General features: G+C 43.9%; 1 long non-coding RNA gene across 1 annotated transcript in view; it reads right to left on the reverse strand.

Moving 5' to 3' along the window:
* Positions 1-22557, reverse strand: part of LOC147584761 (uncharacterized) — a 103108-nt gene extending 80551 nt beyond the window's left edge. Inside the window, exon 1 of the long non-coding RNA XR_015253047.1 lies at positions 22185-22557. This is a non-coding gene — a long non-coding RNA (uncharacterized LOC147584761). The remainder of the gene's footprint in view (positions 1-22184) is intronic.
* Between the last annotated feature and the right edge of the window lie 465 nt (positions 22558-23022).

The following is a 23022-nucleotide window of genomic DNA, read 5'->3' on the forward strand; positions in this document are numbered from 1 at the left end:
GAACCGAAAATTGAAAGGAAAGGAAAGCAAAAATAATGCAATCCTGAAACAAACTGACCTACATATTAGATGAACATGCAGGAGCGAAACACAGAACAGGGAAAATCATTTAATTGCAAGTGTTTTAGCTAGTAATCATTGGCAAATGAATGGCTAGTATTTCTAAATGGCAGAGAGTACACATGTTGGGCGCACAATGCTTGTTCTTGATGAAAATGAACTGATGGGTAAACATTATCAAACTTTTCTTTTAAGCAAAACACTTTGATGTAGTGGAACTCTTTCGGTATATAGAACAATTGAATCTGGTTGATGGGGGCGGCGGGCGGTGGAGGGGGAACCCAGGGCCCTGCCCACCCAGCACCCCCTTTCCCTGAGCACCCCACCCCCTTCCCCCATCCTCACTCTAGGCAGCCCCTGAGGAACCTCTGGAAACCTAGGGGTCTGTGTAGCACTATTTGAAGACTGCTGGATTCAAGAAAAAAGACAGTGAGTGTGACAGCCCCCTGTGACACCCCAAGAACTTTAATTCATTCCTAACATTTCCTTAGTGACTTAATCCAACATAAATGTCTCCACTTGTTAGCTGGAAGTGCTTCAAGCATCAGGAAAAAAAAGTGAGCTTGAAACCAGTTTCTTTCTTTTTTTTTAAGTTTATTTATTTTGAGAGAGAAGGGGGGGTGCTTGAGCAGAGGGAAGGGCAGAGAGAGAGAGAGAGAGAGGGAGAGAGAAAATCCCAAGTGGGCTCTGCGCTCAGGGCTCAATCCCGTGAACCCTGAGATCATGACCTGAGCCAAAATCAAGACTCAGACGCTCCACCCACTGAGCCACCCAGGCACCTCAAGACCAGTTTCTTTCTCTCTGCCACAGCTGTCATATACACACACGTTCCAGACTCTAGTGCTATCTGAGCATTAGTCTCAGGGCTGGCCCCAGCATAGCGGTGGGGAGGGCATGAGGAGGAGCAGTGGATTTGGTGGGCATTTTTCTCCTCATTTTCCAGAGAAGCCAGGGTAGGAGGCAAAGGAGGCTTAAGCTTCAGGATGCTTCACTTGCATGGAACCCTCGTGATTCCAGTCAATGAGTGTCACCAACCCAGAGTGTTGAAAAGGAGTTACTGTGCCCACTTGACCTGCCCTGAAAGCTCATACAGGAAAGAAATTTGATAGAGGTTCTCCCAATCCTAAAAGTTTACACGACATGACCAATAACATGTTGTAAAGCCAAAAGAAACTTTTCTGTCCCTAATAAAATATAATTTGCCATCTAAGGGAAAGACTATTTCATGTATTATCACTATAAAAAACGGTACTAGAAAATCATGGTAAAATAAAGAAGCAATTAATAAGTATGCAGCAAAAAAACAAAAAAAGTAGTGACAAAGAATTAAAGAGGTATACTAGGCAGTTAAATGACAAAAAATATTATATTTTTCTAGGTTTTGTTACTGGTCAGCTTTTTTTTGCTTTTTTTTTTTTTTTAAGTAGGTTTCACGCCCAATGCAGAGACCAATGCTGGGCTTGAACTCACAACCCTGAGATTAAGACCTGAGCTGAGATCAAGAGTCTTAACCAACTTGAGCCACCCAGGTGTCCCCGTTACTGGTCAGCTTTTTAAACTGCAAAATTTGTTGTGATTTCTTTACTCATTCTAAACCAAGATTCATTCTTGTTCTGACTTTGTATTTGGTATTTTGTATTTTTTTTTTTAATTAAAGAAGGTGCCAATAAATGCCAGCTTCAGGCCCCACAAAGCCTGGATCCTTCCCTGTGTACTGGCAGAACAGATGGGGGAAAGCTACTGTAGATGGAAGAATTGAGGAACAGAAAGTGAGAGTCTTATTTTGGACCATATTCACAGCAAAGGTCAGATCACACCCCCTCCCCGCAAGCCAACTGGATCCTTTAATAATATCACTACGTAGTTTAAAGAAGAAAACTACTAGTATAATCGGGCTCCCCCTTGCATGTAAGCTGGAGTTCAACTACGGGCCCAATCCTAAATCGCTGGGGGAGGCCTAGAAGTCATTTATTTGCATGAAGAACAGAGGAGCCTTCTGGGAAAGAACTCATTCTAAGAGGAGCAGGGACCTCGCTTGGGCAGCTTGACCAGTGGTAAGACTTTGTCATTAAAATTCTCAGTAGAGTGTGTGTAGTTACCCGCTTTTGTTTCATGGACACACATCCACACTTCGTCACTCACCACTTACACAAGACTCATGTGTGAGTCCTTTACAGAAAACATTGGCGCCCCCAAGGAAGCAGCTTCACTAAGGCCTCTGCATAACCATAAGGTGAAGGAAACCTTTTCTAAGAGGAGGTGGGACGAGAGCCAGGGCAACTCTAGCATTTTGGGAATCCCACTGCTTCCTAGTGCCGTGGCATGAGACAGCAGTGGCCACAGCCGCCTGGCAGGAAAAGAGTGGCCCGGTGGACCCAACGGAGTAAATTTGTCCGTGAGTTTATGGAGACGTCCAGAAAACGAGGGAGACATGTTGCAGAGGACTGAGGATATCTTGGCTGAGCTGGTGGGCATGAACTAGTGAAATCTGGTGCATTACTAACAATGTAGTCCAGCTTCAGGAAGGTGAGGCATGGGGAAAACCGGCTTATGTTTGCAATGATAGAGTGGGAACAGGGGCGGGGTTGAGGTTGTCAGGGGTAACGTAGTTAAAGGGACCTGGGTGTTACCTGTCACAAACTTGCTGTGTGCCTTTACACCTCTGCTTCCTCATGTGTAGAAACGTGGTGCCAGCATCAGACAGGTGATCTATAAGGTGTCTATTAGCTCTAAAAGTCTACAATTCGAACTGAAAATCTTTATGGGTCTTCCAGGGTAACATCAAGCAATTACAAGAGATTCTTTTTAGAGAGGAGGGCACGAAACAAGGCGAGAACAAAGTGCACCCAGCACAGTTGCCTCCTGGAAGTTTTTGTTACTTTGAATAACGAGCAAATAAATGTCACTGAATGCGGAGGCCGAACCATCACTCACAGGTCCACACACACACACACACACACACACACACACACACACACACACGTCACATTGGGTATCTATCAACATCATAAGGATCCAATTCTCTTTCATCTGGACTTACCACTCATTACAGGGTCTGAAAGTTTGGAGGAGCGTCTCACTGTGACCAGTGAAAGATGAGATCTATGAGACAGTGATACATACGAGACTGTGCAATTGCAGTAAAACAAACCTCAGTGCGCCTAAACTGCTGGTTTCCGAACATGGACAATCCTGATTTGTAGCTTATCGGTTATGTTGAGAGAGAGGGCTGCTTTATCTGACCATATTGAATTATGGATATTTGTAAGATTATAAAGAGCTGAGCATGGCTGCTCTTTGAATGACACAGAGAGAGGACTGTCGCGGGGGGTTTCTTCCACAGTGGCTTTCTGAGAGATCCTGGGCTCTCATTTGAATAAGCTGGGAAATAGCTTCAAGGGATCCTAATCTGAAATGTGTAAAACAGAGGGCCAGACAAAAGAATCCAGCCTCAGATCTGGCTATCGAAGTCTTCCAACTCATGTTCTCTTTATTCTATCTGAGAGATTACATGCAAATTGTTTCAGTCATGCAAATAGCTGGGCTCCCACAGGCCTAGAGAAAGGGACTTTTGGAATAAGGCTGAGACCCGGAAAACACCTATCAATTTCCAGATGAACAAGTGAAGCCCAAAGAAAACGAGATTTCTCGGGTGCTGTGTGTGTCAGAAGCATGAATGCAACCCGGAATCTGGGGCCCCAGAGGAGGTGAAATTCAAAGAACAGTGTTCCTGGCCGGACTGCTGAGCAGGGCAGTGGGGGAAGGTGGCTATAGGCACCGTGATTGTAGAATGTTGTGTCAGTGGCTCCCTTAGAATTGTGCTGTGTCATCTGCACATTGGCCATGCTCTGTCCCCCTTGTTCCTTCTCAAAATCATTTCGTTTCAAGGCCCACGACTGGCAGTCCCAAGAGAAGGAAGGGTGGAGGCACCGGAGCAGGCCTCTGCCCAGCCCACTGCCTTTTCCTCTCCTAGGAATGCATTTTTTTTTTTTTTTTTTTTTTAAGTTGCTGACAAAGTGGAGTTGATGGCTTTCCCAGATGCCCTGCAATCAGACAAGGCTACAAACATCCAGAAAGCCCAAGTGAATTCTCATGCACATTGGAAAGGTTAAAAATGACAACGGGAAATTCGGGAATTGTGAGGAAAATGGAAAATCCTTAACCTATTTAGGAAGATGCCACAGGCTGGGATGCTCTTGCTTCTGTGCTAAACGTAGCTATTGCTAAGGAGAATATGGACCAAAATGTGGCTGCACCTCTTTCAAGATGGCGATCTTCAGAAAGTAGGGGCTTCAGGTGGAGGGCACAGAGGAACAACCGAAAGAGCACTCAAAGAACATAAGGAAATCAGGTTCCTATAGAAAAATATTCAGTAAACCAGACTTTCCTTAAGTACACCCATTTACTTCAGTGACTTCTATTGAAGTTATTCAATGATATGGCACAAAATGGCCCTAAGAGTATACATCCCAATCCATGTCCGTGGCAGTGAAATCAGAAGTTTGGTTTAGATACAAAGAAACCGACTTTGAGCTTCTTGACTACCTCCTGCCCACATGGTCTTCCTGCTCATGCCACGGGGCTTACACACATAGGCCCCGGCTGTTCCTCTGGAAAAACTCACCTCTACAGACCTTTCCCACAATCTATCTTCTATTTTCCCCTCTTTGCAATGCTATGGCCAAGGGGGAATCGATACCAAAAACTCAGTAAAATGAATGTTTAGACCATTGAATCTCAACCCTGGCTGCCCGTTGGAATCATTTGGGGAGTCTTGTAAAAATGCCCATGCCTGGCTCCCACTCCGTACCAAATAAATCAGCAGCTCAGGCTGGAACCAAAGCACTGGTACGTGTTAAAAGCTGGTGCAGGTCAAGACATCCTCCAACCATGAGAGTTATAGCAGTGATTCTCAAACGTTATTCAAATTCAAATCTCTTCTCTTTGAATTTGAACTCTTCAGGAGCCCTGCATTCTTGTTCCCTACTTTGGGGAGGTTGCTTAAAAAAGCCCAATGTCCAAAGTTCACCCTGAATCAGTTAAATCAGAATTCCTTGGGGGGGGGGGGCGGTTGGTGCTGGGAACCAGACATCAGTATTTTTAAAGGTTTCTTAGGTGCTTCCAAAGTTTAGCCTCATCTGAGAAACGATGAGTTAAATGACCAAACCCAACTAGAACACCAGAATCTGTGCGGGGTCACCTGAAAGAGAGAATGCTTCCAAGGCAGGGACAGGAAACCAACAGTGTTTGGCTGGAGCCTGGTTGGAGGTATTAACAAATCTAAAGATAGAATGAGTGGACCAAGGGAGGAGGTCGGCATGGAAAGAGAAGTGGGAGTGAGGGGGGACAGCTCGCCAAAGGGAGAGTGCCTGGGGGAACTGACAGGAACAGCCAGTGCTCTCTATTTGGGCAGGTCCATCTCCCAAGAGGAAGTGAAGACATGAGCTTAAGAAAATGTGACACCCTTTGACGTTAAAACCATCCCTCTAATATCCCCTGCTCAGGTTGTGTACTCAAGCTGTGTTCTCATTACCATTTGTCTTCCTATTTAGTTTCCCACTGGGAGAGACTGTGTTAGTCAAGGTGACCACGGATGTCCACTCTGCCTAGAAGTTCTTATTTCTCGTCGCAAATTAATAAATTGCGACTTGGTTTATATAGCAGTCTCTTGAGAGCTTGACTGATGTGAATCTGTCCCTGAGAACTTGATCCACTCTAGCATGTGGACAAAGTCCGGTTTCTAAGTCTGCAAATCAGAGTGGCATCAGCTCAAAATTCCTGGGATTTAGCGCAGAGCTTTTTTTCATGATCGTCTCCACCAGGTTGGGAGATCCTGGAAGATAGGGGTCAATGTTTTCTTTTTCTGTGTATCACCAATACCCAGCTTAGTGCAGGGACATTGGAGGCAATGGTGATAGTCTAGCTATTTACACCCATGTCGGTTGTCACTGCCCTTTTCACACGATGTGAGCTCTAGCGCTGGAGCAGAGTTCTGGAGGCCCCTGTGGGGCCAAGCATGAATCTTGTAGGTACTTGGTCTTAGAGAATTCAGGAGGTGCAAGGTGATTGATAGGTCTGGGGCAGATAGGGACACTGGAAAGACTCAGGGTAGTGACATTTTACCCATAAGTATGGAAATATTTTGATATTTTAAAAACTAGTATATCCAGGGGCACCTGGGTGACTCAGTGGGTTAAGTGTCCGACTTGGGGGGGGCGCCTGGATGGCTCAGCCGGTTAAGCGTCCGACTTCGGCTCAGGTCATGATCCCACGGTCCGTGGGTTCAAGCCCCGCGTCGGGCTCTGTGCTGACAGCTCAGAGCCTGGAGCCTGTTTCAGATTCTGTGTCTCCCTCTTTCTCTGACCCTCCCCTGTTCATGCTCTCTTTCCCTCTGTCTCAAAAATAAATAAACGTTAAAAAAAAATTAAAAAAAAAAAGTGTCCGACTTCGGCTCAGGTCATGATCTCACAGTTTGTGGTTTGAGCCCTGTGTCGGGCTCTGTGCTGACAGCTCAGAGCCTGGAGCCTGCTAAAGATTCTCTCTCTCTCTCTCTCTCTCTCTCTCTCTCTCTCTCTCTGTGTCTCTCTCTCTGCTCCTCCCCCACTCATGCTCTGTCTCTCTGTCTCTCAAAAAATGAATAAACATTAAAAAAATTTTTTTTTAACCAGTAGATCCAGCCATACTGGTGCGTAACAACTAAATATCAGCGTTGTTTGCAGGTAACAAATATTTGTTGATTAAATGAATGCCTCTCACTAAAGCATTCTCCCTGTGGCTGGTGGTACTCCATTATCTGCCCACTCCCAACAATGCCAAAGACTTTCCTTCCCAGAGCTCCGTGACACCAGACCCATGCAGGGTGTGACTAAGCATGGCTTTGGCTTTAGATCACATAACCTTGGGAGCTGGTTGGGTCTGGTGGCTGGGACACGAGGGGTGAGAAGAGAAAGGAGTGTGGCCTCCTCACAGGATTAATAATACAAAGCACAGACTTGCTTTAGCTTTAATTAAAAAAAAAAAAAAAAAAAAAAAGTTACAAAACCCCAAGGCCTTTGCAACTGTGAAACTCCTTTAGCAAAATCACTGCTCTTTGCATGGTATTCGAAAGCTATGCGCTATCTAATATGAAAGCAAAAAACCCATTCGTCTAATATTTGTAGCAAGGCAGCCTGATCAGATGAGAACGAAACTTCTGATCCCCTTGAGAGTGGAATCTACTGTGATTTCCCAACAAGGCGACTGTCTAAGAACTGCCTTCTTAGCATTCTGCTCTCTCTCCTACATTTGATATTCTGTGAGGAGTGACCACTGAGGGATGTCACTGGGTGAGAACGCTGGAAAACACTTGTTTACCGTGTCATTCCTGCTTTGTCATTCTGCTGGCAACTCGTCCATTTCCCTCCTCAGGGCACCTTAAAGGGACATGTGCAACCAATCAAGTGGAAAGATCTAAGAGCTCTTTATGGTTAATTGCGCTGTTACTGTTAAATGTGAAAATATGTCCATTTGCAGTTCATCATGCCATACAAACTTTGGGCCTTTCGGACTTTTCCCTGGCTGCCTTACTCTCCGCCCCCCCACCCCCCACCCCCCCACCCCCCCCCCAGTGCCCATGCCCTGAAATCGTAGTGAACTGTGTCTTGTCTTGCTATTGAGAAATCCAGTCTAGAGTTGTATTTAGAGAAGATAGTTTCACGAATACACAAATTATTTCATAGCTCCTGGGTGCATATAGTTAAAAGAAGGGTTATTGGGCGCCCACTAATGATATCGAAGAGATGTCCAAACAGACCGATGAATACCTCCCATGTTGTGGAACCAAAATACATCTAGAACAGCTCTGAAGGTGGGCCACCACAGCAAGACATTTGTTTCCAAGTTACCGTTTTGGTGTCATCTTCCGGGCATCTCAGAAAGCTCTCGGCCAAGATCGAAACAGAAAAGGTTTCATTATCCAAAAAAGAAAAATCTATTCTATCGTGTGAGCCCGGAGTGAAAAACAGCACGTGAACTCAAAGCTGCCAGTGTGCCCTCGTGCCAGCTGGTTCAATGGGCAGAAGTGAGAATGTTAATAAACACTCTAATGAAAGGAAGTTGTTGGATAGTAATTAACATATGCCATTAGTATCTGTCCCTTTGGCCAGACACGGCAGACAGGCTGAAACCATACATACAAATGAGCGTCTGCTAGGACCGTGCAGGGAAGAAAGGGGGACAGTGTCATTGTGAGCGGCTGTTGTCAGGAGCTTTAAATCACAGGCCACTTAGTAACAAAACCAGGGAAGGCTTTTGTGTTCCAGAACAGTCATGTGACTGAAAGTTTTAAAATTTTAATAAACAGTTTTTCATTCTTGTTTACTTTTCTCTCACCTCAAAACATACTGTTTATAGTTCTTTTTTTTTTTTTTTAAGGAAAATACTGACTTAGCTTTTTTTTTTTTTTTTTTAAATCAATGAGTACAGGGCTGAAACTTAGGGCTTTTGGTTTTTAAACCACAATTTCCTAATCTCTCCAGGAAGAGAGGTGATTACATGAGTCTCATGGGCACCCTGGTGGTTGTATTTCTCAAGATTTACATTATCCCTTTTCTGGTTGACCTAAAATGGCTTCTAAATCATACCAACTACTTCCAAATGCTGCCTCTCACAACGCGGTGGAAAGTCAAAACTGAAAACACAGAGGCCAGTCAGCTTCAGTAGCTTCTTTTTGCAATGGGAAACCGAGGCCCAGAAAGGCGAACCAATGTCCCTTAAATCACAGGCCTCGTCTACTGACCGTATGAGTCAAGCTTTTTTCACATCCTAGACCACACTGTCTCATTGCTGGATTCTCTCACTTTGACCAGGACTCAAAGGCACATTAAGAAGAGACTAAACCACATTTGGATGCTTCTTCATGTGTGTTGATTTGCTGGGAGCACACACATTTGGGGAGAAAACTCAACATTTCAGAAATACCAGGAGCAGTGACGCTTGGTACTATTTGGCAACGAGATGTTACGAGGAGTGAAAACTAGAAAATCTAGCAGGGACAAAGGAAAAGCAGAAAAAGAAAAGAGTCAGAAATCAGAGAGATTACAGTAAAATATGAGTTGACAAGACAGACGGACACCACAAGTACGTAGGTAGAAGCCTCTGGAAGAGGTGGTTGTGAAAGTTAACAATTTTCCCAGTAAGTTAATTTGAATGACTGATTTTAGGCATTTGTGATAATTCAAGCTGGCTGAAATTTATCTTTGTGCTGTCTTTGAAGAAGGAACTTATTAAACCAAGTAAGGGATAAACAGAAGTATCGACAAATTATTTTAACCTACTTGAGATAATAAAATAACTTTGAAGCATTGTTTGAGCTTTAATTTTTTAATGCACTGTGCTGCCTTTGATTGAGCCGCATCTACTTGCTCAGGCAGACCCAGAAAAACTTTCTTCTACGTCTCTTCAGTCACACTAATTCACTTCCCAACTGTAAATGAGGAATAATGGGCCCTATTTGGTGAGGGAGCAAAATCCTTTCTTGAAGAACATTCTGTGGGGAGGCGACAGCCAGTCTCAGGGTGACGAGCGAGTGTTGTCTTCCCCACTTGCTACACCTCAGGGAACTGTCCATCAGTCCTGGAGACCTCCCTGGGAAGTGAAGGCAATTGAAGCCTGTCAGGGTGTGGTTGGCTCCAGGAGAACCTTCAAGCCGGACCGCAAGGTCCACTTCAGGAAGTTCCGGCCTTCCTCTAATCAGATTGGATCAGATGGGCTTTTCTGTCAGCTGGTGACATCATTTATTCACTAATTTATTTGTTTAAAGAACTTGTTGAGCACCTTCTCGGTGCTAGATGTGGTACTGGACCAATGGGCCTTCGTCTTTGATCATGACAGAATGGGTGTCTGTCCTAATGTAGCTTTTTGCTGCTTTCTGTGTTTGTCACTTCGTCAGATTCCACATCAGATTATAGCGCCATGAGGTGTCAGATTTTGCTCTAAAAGGACAGAGGAGCAGTCAAATGAGAAAGGATTTGAGGGGCACCTGGGTGGCTCAGTAGGTTGGGCATCCGACTTCGGCTCAGGGCATGATCTCAAGGTTTGTGAGTTCGAGCCTTGCATCAGTCCCCCGTGCTGACAGCTCAGAGCCTGAGCCTGCTTCAGATTCTGTGTCTCCCTCTCTCTCTCTCTGCCCCTCTCCCACCCACTCTGCCTCTGTCTCTCTCTCTCTCTCAAAAATAAAAAAACATAAAAAAAATTTTTTAGGGGCACCTGGGTGGCTCAGTCGGTTAAGCATTTGACTTCAGCTCAGGTCATGATCTCACACTCCATGAGTTTGAGCCCCACGTTGGGCTCTGTGCTAACAGCTCAGAGCCTGGAGACCGCTTCGGATCCTGTGTTTCCCCCTCTCTCTGCCCCTCCCCTGCTCATGCTCTGTCTGTCTCAAAAATAAATAAAAATATGAAAAAAAAATTTTTAAGGGGAAAGATTTGAATAAGTCATTTATACTGTAAGTCTGTGGGCCTCACCTTGGCCCCCACAAAGCCCTGGATATATGTTCATCCAAAGGTTCATAGGCCAGATTACAAATGTTAGTGCTTATAACGACCCTGGACATTACTGGGTACAACTTTTTCATTTAATAGACGAGGACGCTGAAGCACAGATAAGAAAATAAGCTCTGTTCGAGGTTCTACGGAAGGTTCAGGGCAAAGCCTGCCCTCCAGGGCTCTGTCTCCTATACCAACTTTGCACAGAAACAACCAACTAAATCTGGCTTTGAGCAGGAACTATTTGAGACACGTATTAGGAGGAGAGATGAACTGAGACAGCTTTATCTAAAAATCAGAACCAATGAGTAACTTAAGTACATCCCTCAAAATTGTTTACGAATGCTTATAAGAACAGTGGTGTTGATTAGGTGTCCCTTCTGGAGGCTCAAATGTGATCTGAATTGAACACACTGAAATATGGCCAGAGGGGCCTGGCTTAGGCATGAGAAAGAACAGTAAGTGGATTCCAGCCTGCGCTCCCAAGCTCGAATCCTCTCCTGAAGGGGTTTCCCACAAGAGAGAGAACCATGTGACCCTGATTAAGGAGCCATGGTGACTTCCTGGGGGTGTGTTACCGTGGGGTTGGCAGTGACCGGTGCACATTCTGCAGCAGCGGGGACCGATCCTCACAGAGGACGGTGGCTTCGGCTTGTGTGCGGCCCCCTGACCGCTGCTGCTCTCTAGGTTTCTGAGGCCCTCTGTGTGTTTACTCACATTCCAACACGCTTCTGCCCAGCGAGTGTCCTCTTTCTTGAAAGGATTCGCTGCTGCTGCTGCTGCTGCTGCTGCTGCTGCTGTTGCTGATAATTGCAAACATAACATGCACTCATAACAAATTCAAATAACACAGCAATATAAAGAATTAGAACTGAATATTATCCCTCCCTTTCCCCCACTTGGTGCTTCCTCTCCAGTTCCTTTTCTTACAGGTAACTGCTGCTAACAGTTTAGTGTACATATTCTTCCAGACAAAAATATATTATATACAAGTGTATGTGTGTGTATATATGTATGTGGATGTGTGTATATATATAATTTATGTTTTTTACTTACATTTATGTGCACTTATATAAAGTTTTCCCCAACATAAAGTGCATCAAACCACATGTATTATTTTGCACTTGCCCTTTTCCCTTAACTACACATTACACATATTTTCCCATGCTGGTACAATGCGCTACAAGATGTGTGCATACTCTGGGGCACCTGGGTGGCTCAGTCGATTGGGCATCTGACTTTGGCTCAGGTCATGATCTCGTGGTTTGTGAGCTCGAGCCCCACGTCGGGCTCTGTGCTGACAGCTCGGAGCCTGGAGCCTGCTTCGGATTCTGTGTTTCCCTCTCTCTCTGCCCCTCCCCTGCTCATGCTCTGTCTCTCTCTGTCTCAAAAACAAATAAAACATTAAAAAAAAAAATGTGTTCATACTCCAGTTGCTTTAATGAGTGCCCAACTGATGAACATTTAGGTTGTTTCCAATTCTTTGTTCTATAAAAATAACCTCCAGGGGTGCCTGGGTGGCTCAGTCGGTTAAGCATTCAACTTCAGCTCAGGTCATGATCTCACAGTTCGTGAGTTTGAGCCCTGTGTCACCCTCTGTGCTGACAGCTCAGAGCCTGGAGCCTGCCTCAGATTCTATTGTCTCCCTCTCTCTCTCTCTCTCTCTCTCTGCCCCTCTACCACTCACGTTTTTTTCTGTCTCCCAAAAACAAAAAGTAAAACACTAAAAAAAAAAAAAAAAATTAAAATAACCTCCAATTAACATTAGGTAACTTTCCTAATTATTCTCTCCCACCCCACTGCTTAAAGCTCAGTTATATAAGTGCACCACCATATCTCAATCCTGTTAGAAACTATGACACTTCAATTCTGTGCTAGTTAAGTAACTGCTGTGCCAAATGAGGGGATGAATATGAGCATTAGAATGTCATAAAAAATCAAAAGATATTAAGGGATTAATAGCACCGTTTGTTATATGTGGTCTTGTCTGGTGTTTTGGCCTATTTTCTCCCCTCAGACAGCTGCTACATTTTACCTGTATTTTCATAAAAAAAAAAAAAATTAACCTAAAAAATTCAAACCAAGTTCATGTAATTAGTTTTGTTACACATCTCATTGGCCACGTGAGTGGCCGAGCCGACACTGCTGAGCTCTGTCTCACGTCTCCCTCACCGTGGACTCTCTATAAATATTAAACCAACCACAGAGGCTAAGCTGAACTACCCAGGGAACATGCATTCATCAGACCTCCATGGATCACCCACTTTGTACAAAGCCCTGAAGGCTTAACCAAAAAAGAATATGACACAGTCTCCCTCCCCAACCTTGGCTGTAGTAGAAAAGATAGACACAAAACACCAACTAGAACACGCAAAATGAATTAAGTGTATGATGGAAGAACAAGTAAAGGGCATGTGTAGGACACAGGAAAGCTCTGCGTTCAAAAGAGAAGTCACAGGAATGTGGGCTTGAACTAGGCCTTGAGCAGAATTTTGACGGCAGTGTGGGTGGTGGGTGGAAGGGAGAAGTTTCAGGTTCTGGAATAAGGACACAGTGAAGAGTAGTGATGCCCTCTGCCTGGGAACCAGAGGCTGCAGAGGGATCGAGTGTGAGGCTGGAAAGGCACTTGGAGTCGAACTGTGGAAGGCTGTAAATGGGACAGTAAGGAGTTTCTGTGCTATTCAGTAGGCAACGGTGTTCCACAGTGGGTTCAGAGATGTGCTCCATCCCCTGCTGTGGGAAAATAATCTGAGATGGATCGTGAAGAGACTGAAGGCAAATGGTTGGGAGATTTTTTGCAGTAGTCGGGGGGAAGGGGTCCTCTTTCCAGCCCAGGTCCTCTAACAGATTTGTCCATCCGTGGCAGAGTTGTATTTCAAATACCAGCTCATAACAATTAGATCGGCCATGTGTACCAACGCATGAAGAATATCTTGTGCTGCCACCAATAAAAATGAAAATGTGGCACTATCTGGAGAGCGTTTGGTTGTAGAAGGTGTGAGAACTGGAAAAAAAAAAAGAAACGTGGGGCCTTCCTCATATCATCAAATGCCCCATCCTTGCAGTCACGGTCCCCTTCCCTCTCTACGTGACACGGTAGAAGTCTCTGGAACTTCATCACAATGACACGGTAGAAGTTCTCTGGAACTTCATAACAGTGAACTTTTACGTTGGTGTCTATGTTTTAGTTACCTTGCCAACAGGTAAGAACCGCCCTATATTCCTAGCTCTCTTACCCAATATTCAGCAAGCATCAAACTGTGTCTGCGTTCCCAGTTCTCCTACCCTTTAATATCGAGCGCTAGCAAGCATTTTACAGGCATTATCTAATTTTGTAACACAACGGTGTTACAAGCTCATCCAATATGTGAGCACCCACTCTGAGGCAGGCAGTAGGAATACAGTGATTGGACGTGACAAAGTCACTGTTCTCGTTGAGCTGAGCCGACACTCAAGTGAGAAAGACAACAGCAAATACACGCATGGCTCTGTAACGTCACGCCAAGTGGTGGTGAAAACGAGGTGGAAGAATGAAGCAGAGGAAGGGGATGAAGGGGATAGAGAAGGTGAGGGGGGGGTAGCGGAGGAGCAGCAGGGAAGAGGGGCCTGGATTAATAGAGGAATGAACCATGCACAGATCTGGGGCAAGAGCATTCCAGGAAAAGTAACACCTGTTGAAAGATTGAAAGACGACCTGGACACTAGGCTCCAAACTGTCTACTGAGGTGAGTGAGCAGGTGTAGGAAGAAAAGTGAGGAGGTCGGGGCGGCTGCAGCGATGCGAGCGAGAAGCGGGATGAGAGGTCGGCGAGGATCCAGGGGCCGCGTCACACGGGGCCTTGCAGGTTTGGGGGGTTTTGTTCTGAGGGCGATCGGATGCCACTGGAGGATTTGAGTAGAGAAGTGACATGATCTGGCTCACAATTATGATTTCTGTCTTACAGATGAGGAAACTGAGGCTCAGAGAGGGAAGTTCCTTGCCCGATGTCATTCAGCAGGCAGGCTCGCGTCCTGTCAGTGTGAGTCTCATCCTGTTCTCTCGCCCGTTCGGCTCGCTGCCTCCTTCCTCACACAACCGCAGGTCGGCTCAGCTCACACCCACCTTCAGTTCCTACTCCAGGCAGGAAAACCAAAGTCCGTGGAGCTAACATTCCCTGCCCCTTGCAGTTACTCGCTTGACCATCGAGCTCCAGCCCCTCTGCCTGCCTTGACCCATGCCAGCCGGTCTGACTGCCAGACCCGTGTCTTGCTTCTGACCGGAATGACTTCCTGGTTCTCAGCCTTAGGCTGCTTAACCCCCGCAAGCACTCTCAGGACTGGAGAAAAAGCGGCAGCGGTGTTGGCTGTGGCATTAGAATGTTTGGTCCCAGGACCTCTCGCTCCGCCACTTGTAGCCACGTGGCCTTGGGCAACTGACTCAGCCACTCGCAGCTCCAGTTTTCTCATCTACTAAACTGGACGATACTCCAGCACCTCACGGGGGGTTGTGAGGACGGAGTCTCTGGCACAGGCTGGGCGCTCGGCAGAAGTGAGAAGGGAGACGTTCTTCTCCACTGTCTTTGGCACTTCCGTCTCCGACACAGGGTCTGGCTCTCTACCCTGCTCCCCTGGTGGGTCCGGGTCTCCATTCCAAGCAGCTCCCCCTAATATTGCACGTTTCAGGTCGATCAGATGGAAAACCTTGTGACAAATACTTAGAGGAGGAAGGGAGAAGTGGCTTCACCAAGAAAAGAAGTGAAGTTGTCCATCTCTTTTCGTTTTCATTCAGAACGATTCGAACCACCACTTTGGAGCCATATGCTCTTTTTTAAGGTTATAGCAAACTCACAAGGTATAGGAAAAATATATCATGTTTTATAGATCTCTAACACATAGGACTGAACATGCAATTCTTAGAAGTAATTGATGCCAAAGAATATATGGTGGGTTCTTAGAGTTCTCAGAATTACTCAGTTACTTAATTACCTCCATGTACCCTTTGGTAGAAGTTACTCAAAAATATACTCATTTTTAGGGCTAATGAATAGCATTTGGAATATAACTTATGTGTTATGATTGAACTGAGTATGTCATGCAGAGGAATGCCTCCACGATTCTCATCTTTTATTATTATTTTTAATGTTTATTTATTTTTGAGAGAGACAGCGAGAGACAGAGAGAGAGAACGAGCAGGGGCAGAGCAGAGAGAGAGGGACAGAGGATCCACAGCAGGCTCTGTGCTGACAGCAAAGAGCCTGATGCAGGTCTCGAGCTCATGAACCGTGAGATCATGACCTGAGCCAAAATCGGACACTCAACCAACTGAGCCACCCAGGCGACCCCCTTTTTCTCTTTTATTTTTTTTATTGTTTCAGATTCTCATATTTTAAAAAACTTCTTTATTTTTGCATAATTTTAGACTTAGGAAATTTGCAAAAATAGTCAATCCAGAGAGTTCTCATATTGTCTTCGCTCAGCTTCGTCCAGCGTCAGCACCTCACCTAATCATGACGCAAATGGCAAAATTAAGAAATTAACATTGATAGAAAACAGTTAACCAAGTTACAAACTTTAATCAGATTTCCCAAGTTTTTCTATTCAATGTCATTTTTTTTTTATTCCAGAATGTCATGGCGCTTTTAGTTGTCATGCCTCCTTAATCTCTTCTAATCTGTTATGGTTTCCTGGTCTTGTCTTTTGTGGTCTTGACAGTTTTGAAGACTATTAGGTATGTTGTAAAATGCCCCTCAATTTGGATTTGTCTGTTGTCTTCTGGTAATTTAAAGGTTATAAATTTGAGAGGTGAGGTGCCCTTGTTGTTGCGTCCTATTAGGGAGTAGATGATATTGGTGTGGATTCATTTCCAGGTATGTTGACACTGATCATTTGGTCACAATAATGTCTGCCAGGTTTCTCCTTAAACCTTCACCTACTAATTTTAGCACTCATTATGTCATTCTTTCCTGTCGCAGTTATTCCTGTGGTATTCAAATGAGTCTCTGGTTTCCTTCATTTGTTCTACATTTACTGATTTGAATTCTTCTGGGAAGAAGAGTTGTCATTTCTCTTCTACCCATTCATTGACGGCACTACAGACTCATGGCTATTTATTTTGTTCTTTGTGTTATAATCCCATATTGTTGTTGTTGTTTTTTTTTTTCCTTAAATAATTCCAGCTTTGGCTATTGAAAGCTCGCTCAGGTTTCAGCAAGCCCCCCACGCTGCTTTTTGGAGCACGTTCCTATTTTGTAGCACCACAAGATGCTTCAGGCTCATTTTGTATTTTCCCTGCCCCAGCCCTGGGACCAACCAGTTCTCTAAGGAGCCCTCATTCTTCCTTTGGGAGAATGGTGTTTAGAAACCAGGATCTGGGTGGGTGAGCTCATTTTTATTGGAGTGTCATTGTTTCTAGGCCCTCAGTGAACAGAACTAGGAAATAATGTATTTATACTAACGAAGGCATGCACATACATCTATATTTGCTTCTGAATACATCTAATTCAGTGGCTCTCCACTGGGGTCAATTTTGTCCCACACCTGGATCCCAGGGGATATTTGTTAAAGTCTGCAGATATTTTGGGGTATCACAACTCAAGGCGACATGCTACTGGGATCTAATGGGCAAAGGTTGGGGACACTGCCAAATATCCCACAATGCACAGGCACAAACAACAAAGAATTATCCAGCCCAAAATGTCAATAGTGCCAAGGCTGAAAAGCCCTTATCTGTCTAAATATATATTAAAAGTACACCATACATGAGTTCATACTGATGCCTCTGACCCAATCCGGCACCGCAGGGTTGGCCCTTTGCTTATTGCTTCTTCCTCCAATCTGGCTGTCACTATCGATGCTATATTTATTTGTTTGGTCAACTCTGGTATGCAGGTAAAGTGCTTTCAAAATTGCTAACCCATACCCTGTAGGAGACAGTTTTACTCACTAGAGTATATTCTAATTTTGTGTAGAAGTCATTTTGTCTTTAGCCTTGTAGTAGCCAGTCACAACACTATTTCCAAAGTTATGTAAGTTGTCTCTTTTCTTCCCCTCCCCCCCCAAGCATGGATATATCTTTCACTTGTCATATCGTTACGTTCATTTGCCACAGTCTGCATCCACCTTGGGCCTTGGACAGTCGGAGAGATTTTTCCTTTGACTTGCATACAATAAAATTCATTCTTTGGACGATACACTTCTATGGATTTTGGCAAAGGCAGAGTCGTGTATCCTCCACCGCAGGAACATCCGGGACAGTTCCATCAACTTCAGAATTCCTTTGTAATCAGCCCTTCTCCCATCCCAACCCCTAGCAACCGTCCTTATAGTTTTGACTTCTTGAGAATGTCCTGTAAATGGAATCAAACAATATGCAGCCTTTGGTTCTGACTCCTTTCACCACACAAAAGATGCTTAAGATTTATCCATGTTGTTGTATGGACCAATAGCTTGTTCCTTCTTATTACTGAGTAGTATTCCACGGTGTGGGTATATCAGAGTTTGTTTATGTATTCATCAGCTGAAGGACATCCAGCTGTTTCCAACATATGACTAAGGCTGCTGTAAACATCCAGGTAGAGATCATGTGAAATTTTCAGTTCACTTAGGTACCTCTCTAGCAGTGAATTGCTGGGCTGTATGGTTAAGTCTATATTTAACTTTATAAGAGACTAGCAAACTGTTTTCCAAAATGGCGGTACCACTGTGAATTCCTGCCAGTAAAGTATAGGAGTTCATCCTTATCAGCCCTTGGGGTTCCCAGCTCTTTTCTTTTTCTTTTTTATGCCGTTCTGAAAGCGTGTAGTGATAGTATTGTGATTTCAGTTTGGATGCCTCTAATGACTAATGATGTTGACCATCTTCCCGTGTGCTTACTTGCCACCTGAATGTCTTCTTTGGTGAAGTGTCCATTTTGCCTATCCTTCTGCTTGTTTTAAAAAAAAAAACATGTCCCCCTTTTATGGACATAAAACTCTCACACCCTCTCCTGTTTCTGAAATGCCCACTTATGGGGGCTTCCCTCACTCTACCCTTCCCTACCACATAATCACAGACTCCTCTGGCTACCTCCACCTGCCAACGTGACTTGTTGAATTTTACTTTTCACAGTATGTGTGAAAAAATGCAAGCATTTTTTATCTACAGATATAAAAGTTTACTTTCATTTGATCTGCTTTGTCAATCACCACTCCTAAGATTCTGATATGACTCCCTAGAGGATATGGTTTCAGTACTCTGTCTCCTAATGACATGGTCCTTCAGTATTACCAAGAGAGTTATGGAAATGAAACGTGCTCTTTGGCATCACGAAGGTGCCAGAAGAGCTCAGTGTAGTGTTGGAGGATTTCAGTGCAGGTGTCTCAGATCATGTAGAGTGGAATTTGCATGAGCACGTTGGAGATAAGGAGAATAATTTATTTCCATGGGATTTCTGATTTCTGGAAGTATTCGGGTCAACCTCACTGTCTAGAGTTAAATTGCATGATTATAGTTTAAATGCAGTTATAATTATAATTACATAATTATAATTATGAATTATAGTTATAATGCAGGGGGAGGGAAGGCTACCATGTGCCAAACACTTGGTATTTATTAATTTGTGTAATCCTTGCATCTCTGTGAGGTCATTTACCCCCATGTGACAGATGAGGGAACTGAGGTTGTGCAGGTTACAGAGCAAGTGAATTACGGGGCCTGGGCTACATCCCAGAGCTGCCTGACTCCAGAACTCTCATTCTTTCCACAGCATTGTCTTACTGCCTCGTGGATTTAATCCATGTGCAATATCAGAAATAATATTTTAAGAAACTGGCATTTTAGAGAATCACAGAGACCCAGAGAGGTGGGAGCCTGCTCTGATTGGACTTGAGAAGGACAGAACTTTTCTGTTTTCTGGCTCTCCCTCACTTGCTTTCTGAACACCGGAAATAATTGAATATTATTTTCCTTGAGTTTGCTGCTCTTTAACAGTGGTCTCCAAACTGCTTTGATTGCTTATCCCATAAGCAAGAAAAGGTTTGAGCATACTCGTTCATGAAGCGTTTATCTACTTATAAAATTATAGACATGTAGAATTCCATTAACATATTATGTATGTTTAAAAAGTTACAAAAATAGAAATTTGAAAGGGATGAGATAAAGATAAAATCATCATATTACTGCTCTCCCTAGTATTTTTAGTTGGGGCCATGTGATGAACTAGATTGTCCTTAATTTTACCATATTTTTACTTCACAAATAAGGGAGGTGTCTGCCCTACCATATTCTTGTTGTTTATTTGTTTGTATTTTGATATTAGCTTTATTCTCTGATTATATTAGAGACACGCTTTCATGCCATTAGCCTATTTTTATAAGGTTTAGTTTTATCAAAACTAGATGAGGGGCGCCTGGGTGGCGCAGTCGGTTAAGCGTCCGACTTCAGCCAGGTCACGATCTCGCGGTCCGTGAGTTCGAGCCCCGCGTCGGGCTCTGGGCTGATGGCTCAGAGCCTGGAGCCTGTTTCCGATTCTGTGTCTCCCTCTCTCTCTGCCCCTCCCCCGTTCATGCTCTGTCTCTCTCTGTCCCAAAAATAAATAAAAGTTGAAAAAAAAAATTAAAAAAAAAAAAACAAAAAACTAGATGATAAGACCTGTGATTCCCTGCAGCCTTTCACACGAAAACTACACTGTGTCCCAGTACATTAAAACCAAAAAAAAAATATATGGTGATGCTATTAATCTCTCCACATTATAAGACTCCTTCAAGTTTTCTCCTCTATAATCTAGAACACTCGACCTTCTGGCATGTGGGCTAAGATAGGGGAACCTGTGTCAGCCCACTTATTAAATATTGGTAAAGTTTAATTTCTGTTTTGTTTTAGATAAAAACAAATCTAGGTTCAAATAGTTTCTTATTTTCCCCGGAAGATTGTCTTGCATGTCCACTAGGTACAAATAGTTCATTTTAGGGAGTGCTGATCTATAGAGTGGGTATATGTTTCACCCAAATGGGGAAACCTGGGGTCAATAGTATGACTTCTATTACATATTGTTGAATTATTCAATGAAAAGGTTAAAATGCCTTCAAGAACAATATTATTGCATCTCTATACTAGTCTTGCTGCAGGATTTGAAAGATTCTAGGAGTGTGGCTGCCAGTAACGGAAGCAGGGGATCCAATTAAGTATGAGCTCTCTGCACTTCTGGAGACAGCCTGTTTCCTGGCATACTTTTGACATGTGCTCAGATCTAGGACAGCTGGAGGAGGCAGCTACTTTGTTGGAGCTTCTACTGGTCATAGAACAAAGATAAGCCTAGATCCATTCTGAATATTCTTCTCAGAATTCTCTTTCTCACCTCTAGATAGCTAAGCCATTGCTTTTTTTTTTTTTTTTTCTTTTTCTTTTTTTTTTTTTAAGTAGGCTTCTGCCAGCGTGAAGCCCAATGCAGGGCTTTGAACTCATGACCCTGAGAATAAGACTTGAGCTGAGGTCAAGAGTCGGATGTTTAACCAACTGAGCCACCCAGGCACCCCTAAGACATTTTTAAAAATCTACTTGCTACAGAACAAGCTGACTGAAGTCCCCAAGATGAAGAACACCCCTGGGCTGGTCCAGATACGATCATCCCAGGCCAGCTCATAGGAACAGCCCCTTGGAAAGCCTGAGCTGAGTTTCAACCTCAACCCAAGGGTTTTGGGTGGAAGTGAGTCAACATCAGGAATGCAGTGAATTCTCCATTCAGCCCCAAGTCAGTCACCATGGCAAATAGCAGTACAGCCATGGCTTTTGTTCCACCTCCTTTCCAGCTGCAACAAAGTGACCAGTGGAAACAAGGACCTGAGAGAAGGAGCAGGTGAACTCGAGTTAAACAGGGAGCCCTGGGACCAAGTAAACCACGACACTGCTTTCAGGCCTGGCCTACTTTAGTTCTAGTGAAGTGAAGTACTATATGGCTTTATTGGGAATCTCAGCTATACACACACACACACACACACACACACACACACACACACATATATATATATATAGTCCTTAAGTAGAAGTAAAAGAAACATGAGATAAAAGGACCTGCAATTTAAAATGCTTTCAGAAATCCACAATTCAACAGAAAGAATACAATTGAAATGACCTGGAGGAAAAGAAGTTTCCAGTTTCTAAAGTAGGATTTGTGTCAACTAAAACTTTTACAGCTGAGATGAGCCAGTTAGCAAATCGATATATCCTTCCACTGGAAAAAAAATTTTTTTCTTTAATCACATTTACTTCTTTGAATAGGACATTCTCATACACATTTTTATTTAAAGTCGAAAGTTACAGCAGAGCATATAGTGAAAGTCTCCCTCCTTCCAAACCATCCCTGGTTCACAGAGACGCTGAGACAGCTCATCTTTATTGGCTCACAAATATGTGACTTATGGGTGAGTTAGTCTGGCTTATGGGTAAGGGCGACAATCCAAGAACTAATCCCAGCAGAATGGAAAAGTTGCTAATGATGCCCCTCCCCCTTTAAGGATTCTTCCATGTATGCACCATGTATCAGCAGCCACATTACCTTCAGATATAAAGCACAAGTGAAAACCATAGAGGTTGTCAGTACTCAGGAGAACAACATTTAGGCAGAAAGGGAAAAGATAACATAACTTACCTTCTTTCGATTTTCTACAGGATGTTTGGAGGTTCTTGACGATGAGGATCTTCCTGTAAGTGTTCGAGTTGGGTTTGGCATCTGGCTTGACCTGAATTGCCCAGACACAGCTGGCCCTAATTATCATGAAATCACGTGTGACAAGAAAGGCTTCTCTTGGTTTTGGAATGTTCCAAACGATCGGGTGTAAAATCTAGTCATTTCCTATTAATTTTTCCTTTCTTCTGATATACGTCTAGACTCCTCCAGCTATCAGGCTCAGCTGTATAAAAGAAGCTCTTCACATTCCAACCATCGCTCTGGTTCCAGATTCCACGAACCCAAGAAATGATTAGTTTGAATGATTGCCAGTTAATCTTCTTCTCCATGGCGGTGCCTGAAAGAGAAGGTAACACGCTTTTATTCAGTGCCTGGTATTTTACATGCTTTATCCCACTTAACGATAGACGACTACCCACTCCCCACATTTCCAAGGTAACAAATGTCATGAATCGGAACCAGTAAAGCCTTACAGCTGTGGTATACGCATCCTGATCCCAGCCATTCCAGAAATCATCTGTAACTTAGAAATGGGGTTGGGGAGTCATATTTACTAGGCAAACATGTATAAATGTACCCTTATAAATGAGTACTTGAAGTTTCTCAGGTGTCACAAGCACTTCCAGTGTGGGTGATAAAACCTTGTGATGTCTCCATGTTAGAATCCTCTGCACCAGTCTCCCCAGAATAATTCACTATAACTTAAATAAATAAATGCCTGTGACTTGGGCATCATGACAACAAACAAATGTCAATGGAGCGTGGTGATTTCTCTCAATCAACTCACAGATTCTTGGGA

The sequence above is a fragment of the Puma concolor genome, chromosome A1 (assembly GCF_028749965.1).
Source record: "Puma concolor isolate L17-30 chromosome A1, mPumCon1.1.hap2, whole genome shotgun sequence".
NCBI lineage: Eukaryota > Metazoa > Chordata > Mammalia > Carnivora > Felidae > Puma > Puma concolor.